Source organism: Carlito syrichta, unplaced genomic scaffold, assembly GCF_000164805.1.
Source record: "Carlito syrichta isolate Samal-C Ts95f unplaced genomic scaffold, Tarsius_syrichta-2.0.1 Scaffold154493, whole genome shotgun sequence".
In the NCBI taxonomy this organism is placed as follows: domain Eukaryota; kingdom Metazoa; phylum Chordata; class Mammalia; order Primates; family Tarsiidae; genus Carlito; species Carlito syrichta.
The window spans coordinates 60,773-73,239 of NW_007098589.1; the positions used below are offsets into that span (position 1 = coordinate 60,773).

General features: G+C 39.5%; 1 protein-coding gene across 3 annotated transcripts in view; it reads left to right on the forward strand.

The window, feature by feature from the left end:
• The window catches only part of RMI1 (RecQ mediated genome instability 1), a 25,928-nt gene that overhangs the window by 636 nt on the left and 12,825 nt on the right, over positions 1 to 12,467 (forward strand). Inside the window, exons 1-2 of one of the 3 annotated variants that reach the window (XM_021709036.1) lie at positions 4,229 to 4,295; positions 5,767 to 5,830. The exons of the other annotated variants lie outside the window; for them this stretch is intronic. The gene's annotated coding sequence lies outside the window, so the exon portion shown is untranslated. Of the gene's footprint in view, positions 1 to 4,228; positions 4,296 to 5,766; positions 5,831 to 12,467 lie in introns of those variants that run through there. 3 annotated transcript variants of the gene reach the window in all.

Genomic DNA, 12,467 nt, shown 5'->3' on the forward strand with positions numbered 1-12,467 from the left:
AGGCCCGGGAGCTTCGCCCCTGGGGTTCCGGCCCGAGGCCGGACGCCGGGACCTCCCGGCGCTCTGCCCGCGCTCTCGGTGCTGCGAGGCCTCCTCGGTTGGCTAAGGCGGCCCGCGACGCGAGTCGTTGGTAGCGGCCTGCTAGTTCGGCGGCAATTTCAGGAAGTACCTACTTCCCTCACCTCCTAAAAGGAATGCGAGTCGCCCAGGGCGTCGTAGACGTCCACGTCCCCTTCTTTCAACTCTTAAAGCGCCTGCTTCGTGGCGGCCGTGATGGAAGCAGGAAAACCTCTTCGCCCGCAGACATGCTCCAGTTCAGGCGTGTTCGGCCTCCACTTGCGTCGTGTTCGGTTCCTTGTTTCCTAGGCCCCGGTGCCAAGTTTGAGGACTTCCTTTGTTAAGGCGCGTAAGGTCACCGCGAGTCGGCGACAGCCCTGGGAAGTCGCCAGCCCTGGTAGTACCCGCGTTCCACGTCCTTACTCCACCCACGACCCCAAACTCGGTTTGAAGCATACAGCCGTTACCAGCGGCACATAAAGCCAGATCCACCATTAGCAGAATACTTACATGCATATTTTAGTAGGGATGAGTTTGTGCTGATTCATCCCTGTTGTCATTGAGTTTCCTTCTTGAATAATTTGCAAAATCCGGGATGCCAGCACCCTACTTAATGGCTGTGATGACATCCAGCCACCATCTTTGCCTTGCCTGATTAGCAGGAAAACTCTTGTTACGAGGAACCGAGGACTTTCTGAAGCGCCAAGAGGCACATCCTGGGAGGATACGTTAACAGATACTGTTAGAACACAACGTCTGGGACAGTAGAGTTAAAAAGCTCCCTTTTTAAGTAGTCTTTTGTGTTAACGGCCCCCACCATGGAGTGTTGGGGGAGGTAAAACCTAACCACCTTTTGGTTCTAAAATAAAAAGTCCAATTTTTTGTTAAGTAGTCAAGAATAGAGGAACGTATGTAGGGGCTGGGGCAAGTGGAATTCTAGAGGTTTAATCTGCCCGCCAGGGTTTGCAGTGTTTCACTAAGTCTCATTGAAAACCTGGGACGTTTCACTACTGCTAATACGCACATAGAGAGATGCTATAATATTGATGCTTTCCCTCAAGTTAGGGTTTCTGCTGCAGCCATCATTTTCTCCCTTGATAAACAGTGATGAGTAGGAATCCAAAGTAAACAGCCCCATGTGGAACTTCTTCCCCTCACTTTTTTGTGCTGACCAGGGCCTGACTGCTGAAAGCTGTCATCCAACCTCTAGATGCCATTGAGGGATGGTTCCCCCCTTAACTGTTTTTATTCCTTACCTCTTTTTATTTTAGGTTTACCCTTTAAGTAACAGGGAAGTCTGTCTTCTCCCCATTTTATTCTCTATATGAAGTTAAGAGTTCTCAGCCCAACTATATTTGTCCCTGTGTTCGTTTACGAACTTGCCAACATGATTGATATAAAGTGGCTCCTGTCTTGTGTAAATTGGTACAGTGGTGTAATGGTGTAGTGATCGTTTTGCTTAGCTGTGGGATTTTCTTTAGATGGGCTAATATAATTGAGACTGTACACTAGCCCGTTGTAGTTTTCTTTGTTTTATGGACAAGAGAATTAATACTAAGAGAAGCGAAGGAATATGTCTACGGTCACATAGTAGAATTGGGTTTCAGACTCCCAAACTTGTTTTCTTTCTGTGTTTTCCTACATTAGATTATGGAGGATCCACAAATAGCCCCTGTAATTACTTTCTGATTTCAGTCATTATATCATTATATACAGTATACATTTTTCCTCCCTAATTTTCAGAGTGCCTTCTCAAAAATCTGGGATTACCTTGAAATCATCCTCAGCAGACTTACCTTTATTTTTTAGATGAAGATCATGGAAACATAGAGTGGATTTAAATCTTTGTTCGTGCTTTTAAGTCTCCTGCCATGTACAGTGTCCAAAAGGATGGTACTGCCACCTCTTTTTCTATTAAAAATAAATTGGAATATGTAAGACTGACTGAAAACAATCTATAAAATATGTCTAAACCTTATTGGTGAGTGGTAAAATTTTCCTGTTCTATTTTCTTCTGTTCAATCCTTAGCAGTCAAGATCTAGAATGTAGATTAGTGTGGTCAGCCAAGTTTATCATGCACAAAATGTTAATCAGTTTAAAAAGAACACATTTTTTCCTGATTATAAAATTAATGGATAGTAAGCGATATGACATTTTATTTCTGCCTTTTTCCCTAACAAAATGTGATCATATTTCTATGTCGTTAAACAGCTGTTACAAAACGTTTCTTTAAAGATTCCACAGCTTTTCATTTCATGGAGCCAATGCAATGTATTTAATTTTTTTCTGTTGTTTTTGTTCAGCTTCTTTTTTTTTCTGATATGAGATCTCCCTGTGTTGCCTAGGCTGATCTCAAACTCCTGGCCTCAAGCAATTCTCCTACCTCCACCTCCCAAAGTGCCAGGATTACAAATGTGAGCCACTGTACCTGGCTTTTCCCCATTGTTGAACACATAGATTTTTTTTTTTTCCTCAAAAATACTAAAACTCGGTGATTAATACTCTGATTACTGATCTGATTAATCAAATTAGTACTCTGGTACATAAATATTTGTTCTTATTTGTTTTGTAAACAATATACTTAATATATAATAAGAATACATTTTGTGGGTACACATGCTAATATGTTTACTTAATTTGTAAAGATCAAATCAGTGTACTTGGAATATATATCATCTTAAATATCTGTCCTTTTCTTTGTCCTTATTTATGATCGTGTCCTTAACATTAATTCTGGAAAGTAAAGTAGTGGATCATTTCGGTTTGAACATATCTTAGTGTACAATTTAAGAAACATCTTTTCCAAATTTATTTTTCTTTTCCTGGACATTGGAATTCCTGAGGATTAGGGACTGTTCTTTGTACATTAGCACTTGTGCCGCCTGAGCTAACCTCCCTGTGTGAGCTGCCTCCACCTGCTGTGACTTTGGTTACTCGATTTCTCAAGAAAGGGAAAAATGAAAATCTTAGGAATTCTCTGAAGGACTAGATGCAAGTAATACAATTTACCAAGTTATTGAGGGTCTCAGTTACTGAAACCAGTCTAAGCTTTGTAATATAGATCCTATGTGATAATATTTTTTCAATTTAATTAACATTTTGATAAGCTTTTCTTTCTAACCTGTAATAAAAAAAAAACCCTAATGTATATCATCTTTTTATTATAATTACTATGGCATGCAGTTGTAGGAATTCATGTCTTAGATCCGTTGTACCTTCTACTTCTTTGATGTTAAGTGAGGAAATCATATAAGATGTACATTTAACTGGTTTTTTTTTTCCAAAGTTATTGACTTTTTGGAAAAATATTTGAGAATAGTTGTATTTGAATGTTTGTGCAGTGTTTTAAGTATCATCACATTTGCTTGTGTTTTACAAATGCCTTGGTTAGCTTTGGGGATTTTAGTCACTGGAGTTTTTTTAATTGCCTATAACATTACTATAAAATTATAGTATGTTACTTAGCTACAGAAGTTGAGGGTAATACTTAGAGAATTATTAATTAGGACCAGCACACATTTAATGGAACAATTTAGTTGTGGTTCACAGCAGTGTTTCTCAGAATTTGTCCCAACTATCAGCTGAAGGGAGTGTTGCTACTTGCTGTGTTTGGTAGCACATATAAGGGAGAGCATGTTTAGAATAGATGAAAATAATTTAAAAATAAATTGATATGTAAGTCTTAAATATACCACTTTGTAATATTTAAACATTATCTAATGTGGTATATTAGTAGAGTTATAGCAAAAGGAAATGTAGTACTTAGCCATAATATTTGTGTTGAAGCTACCACAAAGATATGAGGGGGGGACCCCAAAAAACCTGGAATTATTTTTGGACAGTAGACTCCTTAAAGTATAGGCTTCCCTTGCTAGTAGGTGTTCTAGGAACCCATCGACATCAGTGTACCAGCTAGTGTCGTAGAGGCTGCGTTTGGCTTCAGTGAATTCCTCTAGAGATTCTTTCAACATGTTTGCGTATTTCATGATGGGTGATTTACAAGTGCACCTGCATGCGGTTTTTGACCAAAACCAGCATGACTCCCATGCCCTACCCTCCCTATTCACCCGATCTTGTCCCAAGCAACTTTCGTTTCCCTGGATGAAAAAAGTCCTCAGAGGGGAAAGGCATCAAAATTGGCAAATTCAAAAACTGTTTTGAGCAGTGGAAGAAGGCATCTCTATAGGCGTATTGTATCAAACGGAGAATACGTTGAAGATGACTGACGTTTAAAGATGTAAGAATAAATACTTAATTTTTTATAAATAAATTTTTGTGTTTTTTGGGTCCTCCCTTGTAAATACAGTAGGTGTTGTTTTAAAATTTTCTTTCATTTGACTTTGTGAATGAAATAATTTTGAATGCATTAGGTGAGCTTTTTATTTACGTGAGATCTGAGAAAAGTCTGTTCATTGCGGTAGCTGTGAGGTACTCTTATAGAATGGCCATTTAAGTGTAGTTTATATTTAAGTGGATTTTATATTCAAATTGAGGGACTGGCTAAACTTCTTTTTTGCACTTAAAGCAAAAGAAAAAGGTACAGGAATGGAGAGTAGCAGAATTTATGTTCTGGTTCTGGGTCTGCTATGTATGATCTTTATGCCTTAATCTTCATGTCTCAGTTTTAACATCTGTTACACAGATGATAATGCTTTATATTACAGAATTTTGGAGGCTTACAAATAGGAGTTTTTAATTTGTTTTCTGCAAACTCCTTTTTCTTTTTCTTTTTTTTTCTCTGTCAGAGTCTCACTCTGTTGTCCAGGCTGGAGTAGCACAATCTGTGACAGCTATTGCATTCTCAACCTGCTGGTCTCAGGTGATCCTTCTGCCTCAGCCTGGAAAGTAGTACAGGCATGTGCCACCACAGCTGGCTAATTTTTTGATTTTTTTGTTGTAGAAACGAGGTCTTCTACCATGTTGTCCATGCCAGTCTGGAACTCCTGGGCGCAGGTAAACCTCTCGCCTGAGCCCCCCAGAGTGCTGGGGTTACAGGTGTGAGTCATGTGTGCCCTTCTTATTTTCTGCAAACTCTTATCAATTCTCTGTTTATGCATCTGTACCTGCTGGAATATAGGATTAATATCTCTGGAATTCATTCTTGTTCATTTCATTTTCTGTCCAACTTTGACCTCAAGTCAAAACCAATAAGTCTTCTTTTCTTACTGGTTTATTCCTCCTCTAGATGTCTCAACAGCATTTAACAGGCTCAGGTAGAAAATAGCATTTGTGTTAGATGGCTGCATATGATAACGTAAGGGCATATACTGAATCCAGAGTGATTGATAGTACAAAACATTCTGCAGGCAGCTTAACTGTAGTTGTATTTCTGCTTGATAATTCACTTAAAATTTATAACTTCACTGAAAGTACACTTTGTTCTGGTTTCAGTTTACTCCCTTATTACAACACCTTTGAAAATTATACTAGGTCCATTTGCCAGCACTGTGGCAAAATTTAAATTTCGGTGTTGGAAATAGGTACCTTATGAGTCAGTGCAAGTAAGAGCGATAGATCTAGCTTAATTTTTGAGATTTAAAAAAAATGACATCAGATGACTAGTATTTTGGAATCTTAGTTTATGTAAGTATAGCTCTCACTGTTGAGGTTAAGATGTCAATAAGCGAAGACTTCATGGAATTGTGCATGGAGATTTTAACATGCCCGTATTTTAATTAATTTCATATTTTGGTGTTATTTCCTTTTAGGTCAAGTTCTTATGAAGCATAAAACTGGGTTTGGTTTATCTAATTTGAGAGTATCTTTTAACAGGTGAGTTTTTGTGTGTTCATTATGATTGTTGATGTATTTAGACTTATTTCTGCCATCTTTTTTTTTTTTTGAGTAAAACCTCAAAGACAATAAGAGCAAAAATAGACAAATAGGATTATATCAAGATAAAAAGTTTCTGAACAGCAAAGGAAATAATCAACACAGTAAAGAGAAAACCTATAGAATTGGAGAAAATATTTGTAAAGTATACATCTGGCAAGGGATTAATAACCAGAATATATAAAGAGCTCAAGCAGCTTAATAACTAAAAAACAAAAAACAAATAATCTGATTAAAAATTGGCAAAGCTGGGTGCAATGGCTCACACCTGTAATTCCAGCACTTTGGGAGTTGGAGGTAAGAGGCTTGCCTGAGACCAGGGGTTCAAGACCAGCCTGGGCAACTCGGCGAGACTTCATCTCTACAATAAATAAAAAAATTAGCTGGACATGGTGGCATGTGCCTGTGGTTCCGGCTACTTGGGAGGCTAAGGTGAAAGGATTGCCTGAGCCCAGCAGGTTGAGGCTGTGGTGGCCACGAATGTGCCACTCTTCTCCAGCCTGAGTGACACTCCGACTGAAAAAATAAATGGGCAGATGATCTGAACAGACCTTTCACATTTCACAAAAAGAGACATGCCATGGCTAGCAACTATATGAAAAATGCTCATCATCACTAATCATCAGGAAAGTGCAAATTAAAGCCACAATTAGATATCATCTCAATCCAGTTAAAATGGCTATTATCTGAAAGATAAAAAAATAGCAGATGCTAGTGAGGCCACAGAGAAAGGGGAATGCTAGTAGACTGTTGGTAGGAATGTCAATTAGTATAACCACTATGGAAAATAGTGTGGAAGTTTGTCAAAAACTAAAAAATTTCTGCCATATGGTCCAGCAATTTCACTGCAGAGTATAATCTAAAAAAAAAAAGAAATCAATATGGTGAAGAGAGATTTGTACTCTTGTGTTTGTTACAGTACCTTTCACGATAGCCAGGATATTGAAGCAACCTAAGTGTCCATCAGTGGATGAATGGGTAAAGAAAATGTAACATATACACAATGGAATATTATTTAGCTATGGAAAAAGAATGAAATTCTGTTATTTGCAGCAACATGGATGGAACTGAAGGCTATTATGTTAAGTGAAATAAGCCAAGCACAGAAAGACAAATAATGTATGTTCTCTTGTGAGATCTAAAAACAGTTGATCTCATGAAGGTAGAGAGTAGAATGATGGTTGTTACCAGAGGCTGGGGAGGGAATGGGCTAAGAGGGGATGAAGAGGTTGATTAATGGGTCTAAAAATACAGTTAGAATATGTTGTAGTGTTTGGTAGCACTGTGGGACAACTATAGTTAATAGTAATTTATTACATATTTCAAAGAGCTGGAAGAGAAGATTTGGAATGTTTTTCATACAAAGAAATGATAAATTTTTGTCATGGATATCTTAATTGCTCTGATTTGATCATTATATATTTTACACACGTATCAAAATATCACATGCAGCCTATAAATATGTACAGTTATATATTAATAAAATGATCTTTGCTGGGCACGGTGGCTCACTCCTGTAATCCCAGCACTTTGAGAGGTGGAGGTGAGAAGATTGCCTGAGCCCAGGGGTTTGAGACCAGCCTGGACAACTTGGCAAGACTTCATCTACAATAAATCAAAAAATTAGCTAGGTGTCATGGCTCACGTCTGTGGTTCCAGCTACTTGGAAAGCTGAAGCGGAAGTATCACCTGACCCTAGGAGGTCGAGGCTGCAGTGACCATGAGTGTGCTACTGCACTCCAACCTGGGCGACAGAGTGAGACCCCTACTCAAAAAGAAAAGAAAAAAAATGTGACTTTCACAGAGCAAAAGTTTTGATTAAATATGTCCCAATTAATTTCTTTTTATGTATAATGTTTTGGTGTCATTTTTCTTTTTTTTTTTTAACTTTTAAATTTTTAATTTTATTTTATTTATTTATTTTGAGTTGGAGTCTCACTCTGTCGCCCAGACTGGAGTGCAGTGGCTGCTTCCGGCCACCGCAGCCTCGACCTGCTGGGCTCTGGCGATCCTTCTGCTTCAGCCTTTCGAGTAGCTGGAATTGCAGGTGCGCGCTACCACACCCGGCTAATTTTTTGATTTATTGTAGAGATGAGGTCTCGCTGCCTAGGCGAGTCTCAAACCTGCAGGCTCAGGCAATCCACTCACCTCAGCCTCCCAAAGGCATGGGATTACAAGCTGAGCCACTGAGCCCGGTTTAAATTTTTTATTTTAAAATTGTGGGGTACAATTCAGGGTTAGGTATACAAATATTCATTATACAGGTACCCTTTGGTGTCATTTTTCTAAGAAAACTTTTAGGAAACCAAGGCCACAAAGATTTTTTTCTTCAAACTTACGCATGTCTTGTAGTTTTATTTTATTTTTTTTTTGAGTTGGAGTCTCTGTCACCCAGACTGGAGTGCAGTGGCCGCTCCCAGCCACTGCAGCCTCGACCTGCTGGGCTCCGGCGATCCTTCCGCCTCAGCCTTCCAAGTAGCCAGAATTACAGACATGCACTATCATGCCCAGCTGAGTTTTTGATTTATTGTAGAGATGAGGTCTCGCTGCCCAGGTGGGTTTCGAATCCGCGGGCTCAGGCAATCCACTCACCTCAGCCTCCCAAAAGTGCGGGATTACAGGCTGAGCCACCAAGCCCGGCTTGTTTTGTAGTTTTAATTTTTATATCTATGATTCATTTGGAGTTAATTTTGTTTTTTTTTTTGAGTTGGAGTCTCACTCTGTCGCCCAGACTGGAGTGCAGTGGCTGCTTCTGGCCACTGCAGCCTCGACCTGCTGGGCTCTGGAGATCCTTCCACACCAGCCTTCCAAGTAGCTGGAACTACAGGCGCGTGCTACCACGCCCGGCTAATTTTTGATTTATTGTAGAGATGGGGTCTTGTCAAGTTGCCCAGGCGGGTCTCGAACCTGCAGACTCAGGCAATCCACTCACCTCGGCCTCCCAAAATGCTGGGATATGAGGTCTTGTCAAGTTGCCCAGGCGGGTCTCGAACCTGTGGACTCAGGCAATCCACTCACCTCAGCCTCCCAAAGTGCTGGGATTACAGGCTGAGCCACCGAGCCCGACCTGGAGTTAATTTTTATATATGATTTGAGGTATTGGTTGAGGCTTATATATTTTTTTGCCTATGTTTATCCAGTTGTTTCAGCGGCATGTGTTCAAATGATTATCCTATTTTTGTTGAATTACCTTCACAACTTTGTGGAAAATCAGTTGACTGACCATATATGTGTGTGTCTTTCTGGACTGTTTTCTCTTCCTATTTTCCACTATGTTAATCCTTTTGCTAGTACCTCATGATTGATTATTGTATCTTTATATGAAGTTTTGAGGTCAAATAGTGTGACTCCTGCAACTTTGTTTTTCTTTTTCACGATTGTCATAGTAATTCTTGTTTCTCTGGCTTTCCATATAAATTTTAAGATCAGCTTGTAATTTTTAAAATAAAGAAGTTGCTGGTATTTTGAATGGAATTGCATTAAATCTTCAGATCAGTTGGAGGAGACTGAAACTGTGACAAGGTAGTTTTCTTTTTTCCTTTTTTTTTTTTTTGAGTTGGAGTCTTATTCTGTTGCCCAGAGTGGAGTGCAGTGGCACGCTCCCGGTCACCGCAGCCTCGACCTGCTGGGCTCCAGCGATCCTTCTACCTCAGCCTTCCAAGTAGCTGGAACTACAGGCGTGTGCTACCATGCTTGGATAATTTTTTTGACTTATTGTAGAGATGAGGATAATTTTTTTGACTTATTGTAGAGATGAGGTCTCGAACCTGTGGGCTCAGGCAGTTCACTTACCTCAGCCTCCCAAAGCACGGGATTACAGACTGAGCCACCGAGCCTGGCCTGGGGTAGAGTTTTCCAGCACGTCTTTTCATTTGTTTAGATTGTCTTTAATTAGTAATTTGTAATTTTCAGCATATACGTCTTGCATGTATTTTATTAAATTTAAGTGTTTGGTTTTTAGGTGCAAGTATAAATTGTATTGTTTTTAGTCTATTGCTTGTACAATCAACAACAATTAAGGACACCTCATTTAATATGTATTATTGATTCATTAGCCTTGAACTTAAGACAAATAACACTGTAACTCATGCTTCAATGAAACTTATCTAACTTTTTTTTCACAAGATACATCATAGCTTTCTTGTGCTTAAGAACACTAGATCGCACTTCAGCACTGTGCTAAGGGGACACTTTAAACATCAAAATTACCCAGAAAAAGCACAAAAGTGCAAAAAACATGGCAATAAATAGAGCACTAAAAGGAAACTTGTTTATACTATAAGAGCTGAAATAAAGTCAGAGAGTATCACTTTTTTTGACCTCAGTTGAAAATGTGCATGTTGAGTGACTCAGATTTTTTACTACTTTGTGCATGTTTATGAATGGCTATGAGAGTACAGCAAATACTGATTATTGATTTTGGGATTACAAATAAATTTTAGTGAGTATGCAAATTTGCAAATAAGGAATGTGTGAATGAGAATCTACTTTATATAAAAATTGAAATTTATTTTTGTACTGTATATTGACCTTGTAGTCTACATCTTGCTAGCTCATATTTATTAGGTGATACAGCTTTTTTTGGTAGACTCTTTGGAATTATCTTCATAAACATCCATGTCTTTGGCAAATAGGGTTATTTTCTTTTTTTCTTTTTCTTTTCTTTTTTTTTTTTTTTGAGTCAGAGTCACTGTCATGCTCATGGCCACTGCAGCCTCGACCTGCTGAGCTCAGGTGATCCTTCCGCCTCAGCCTTCCTAGTAGCTGGAACTACAGGTGCATGTCACCATGCCCAGCTAATTTTTTAAATTATTGTAGAGATGAGGTCTTGCCAAGTTACCTGGGCTGGTCTCTAACACCCTGGTCTCAGGCAAGCCTCTCGCCTCTGCCTCCCAAAGTGCTGGGATTACAGCTGTGAGCCACCTCACCCGACTCGTTTTTCTTTTTTAAAAAGTGCACTTTATGATATTGCTAATTATGTGCACATTGTTGTGTAGCTGTTCTCTACAACTTTTTGACCTTGCATTACTGAGACTCTATACCATTGAATAATGACTCCCCGTTTCTCCCCACAGCTTTGGCAACCACCATTCTACTTTTTGTTTCTTTTTTTTGAGTTGGAGTCTCACTCCTTCACTGAGGCTGAGTGCAGTGGCACGCATGCTCTCGGCCACCCCAGTGTCGACCTGCTGGGCTCCGGCGATCCTTCCATCTCAGCCTTCCAAGTAGCCGGAACTACAGATGCATGCTACCATGCCCAGCTATTTTTTATTTTATTGTAGAGGAGAGGTCTCACCAAGTTACCCAGGCTGGTTTCAAACCCGCGGGCTCCCAAAGTGCTGGGATTACAGGCTGAGCCTCTGAGCCCAGCCTATTTTTTGTTTCTGTGAGTCTGATTACTTTAAGTATGTCCTATAAGTGGGATCATGCAGTGTGTCTTGTGTTATTGGCATAATGCCTTCAAGTCGTATTTATGTTGCAGCATGTGACAGTAGTTCCTTTATTTTTAATGTTGAATAATATTTCATAATACATGTATATCACATTTTCTTTACCCATTCATCTGTCAGTGGACACTTTTGGTTGCTTCTACATCTTTTTTTTTTTTCCCAGTCAGGCTCTCACACTGAAGTGCAGTGGCACAATCATAGCTCCCTACAGACTTGACCTCCTGGGTTTAAGTGACCCTCCTGCCTCAGCCTCCCAAGTAGCTGGGACTACAGATGCATATTCCTATGTCTGGCTAGTTTTTTTATTCTTTGTAGAGACGAGGTCTTGCTCTTTTGCCCAGACTGGCCTCGAACTTCTGGGCTCAAGTGATCCTCCTGCCTTGGCCTCCCAAAGTGCTGGAATTACAGGTGTGAGCCACTGAACCTGGCCTTTTGCCCATTTTTAATTGGATTATTTGTCCTTTTGTAATCAAGTTGTTTACCTATTCCTAATATTAACCTTTTATTCAGTATATAATTTGCAAATATTTTCTCCCATTCTGTAGATTGCCTTTTCACTCTGTTGATTGTGTCCTGTGTCACCAAAGTCTTTAAGTTTGATATAGTCCCATTTTTGCTTTTCTCACCTGTGCTTTTGGTGTCATATCCAAGAAATCCAAGCTTTCAATGTCATGAAGCTTTTTCCCTATTTTTTCTTCTAGAAGTTTTATAGTTTCTGATGTTACCTTTAGATCTTTAATCTGTTTTGAGTTGATTTTTGTATGTGGTATAAGATAAGATCCATCTTCAATCTTTTGCATGTGAATATCTAGTTTCCCCAACACTATTTGCTGAAGAGACTATCTTTTTCCCATTGTAAAGATTGTTTGACCATACACATGAGAGTTTATCTCTGGGCTTCCTATTCAGTTCCATTGGTCAATATGTGTTTATGCTATTTTTTTTTTTTGAGTTGGGGTCTCACTCCGTTCCCCAGGTGGAGCGCGGTGGCACGCTCACAGCCACCCCGCCATCAACCTGTTGTGCTCAGCCGATCCTTCTGTCTCAGCCTTCCAAGTAGCCAGAATTACAGGTGAGTGCTTCCATGCCTGGCTTTTTTTTTTTTTTTTTTAATTGTAGAGATGGGT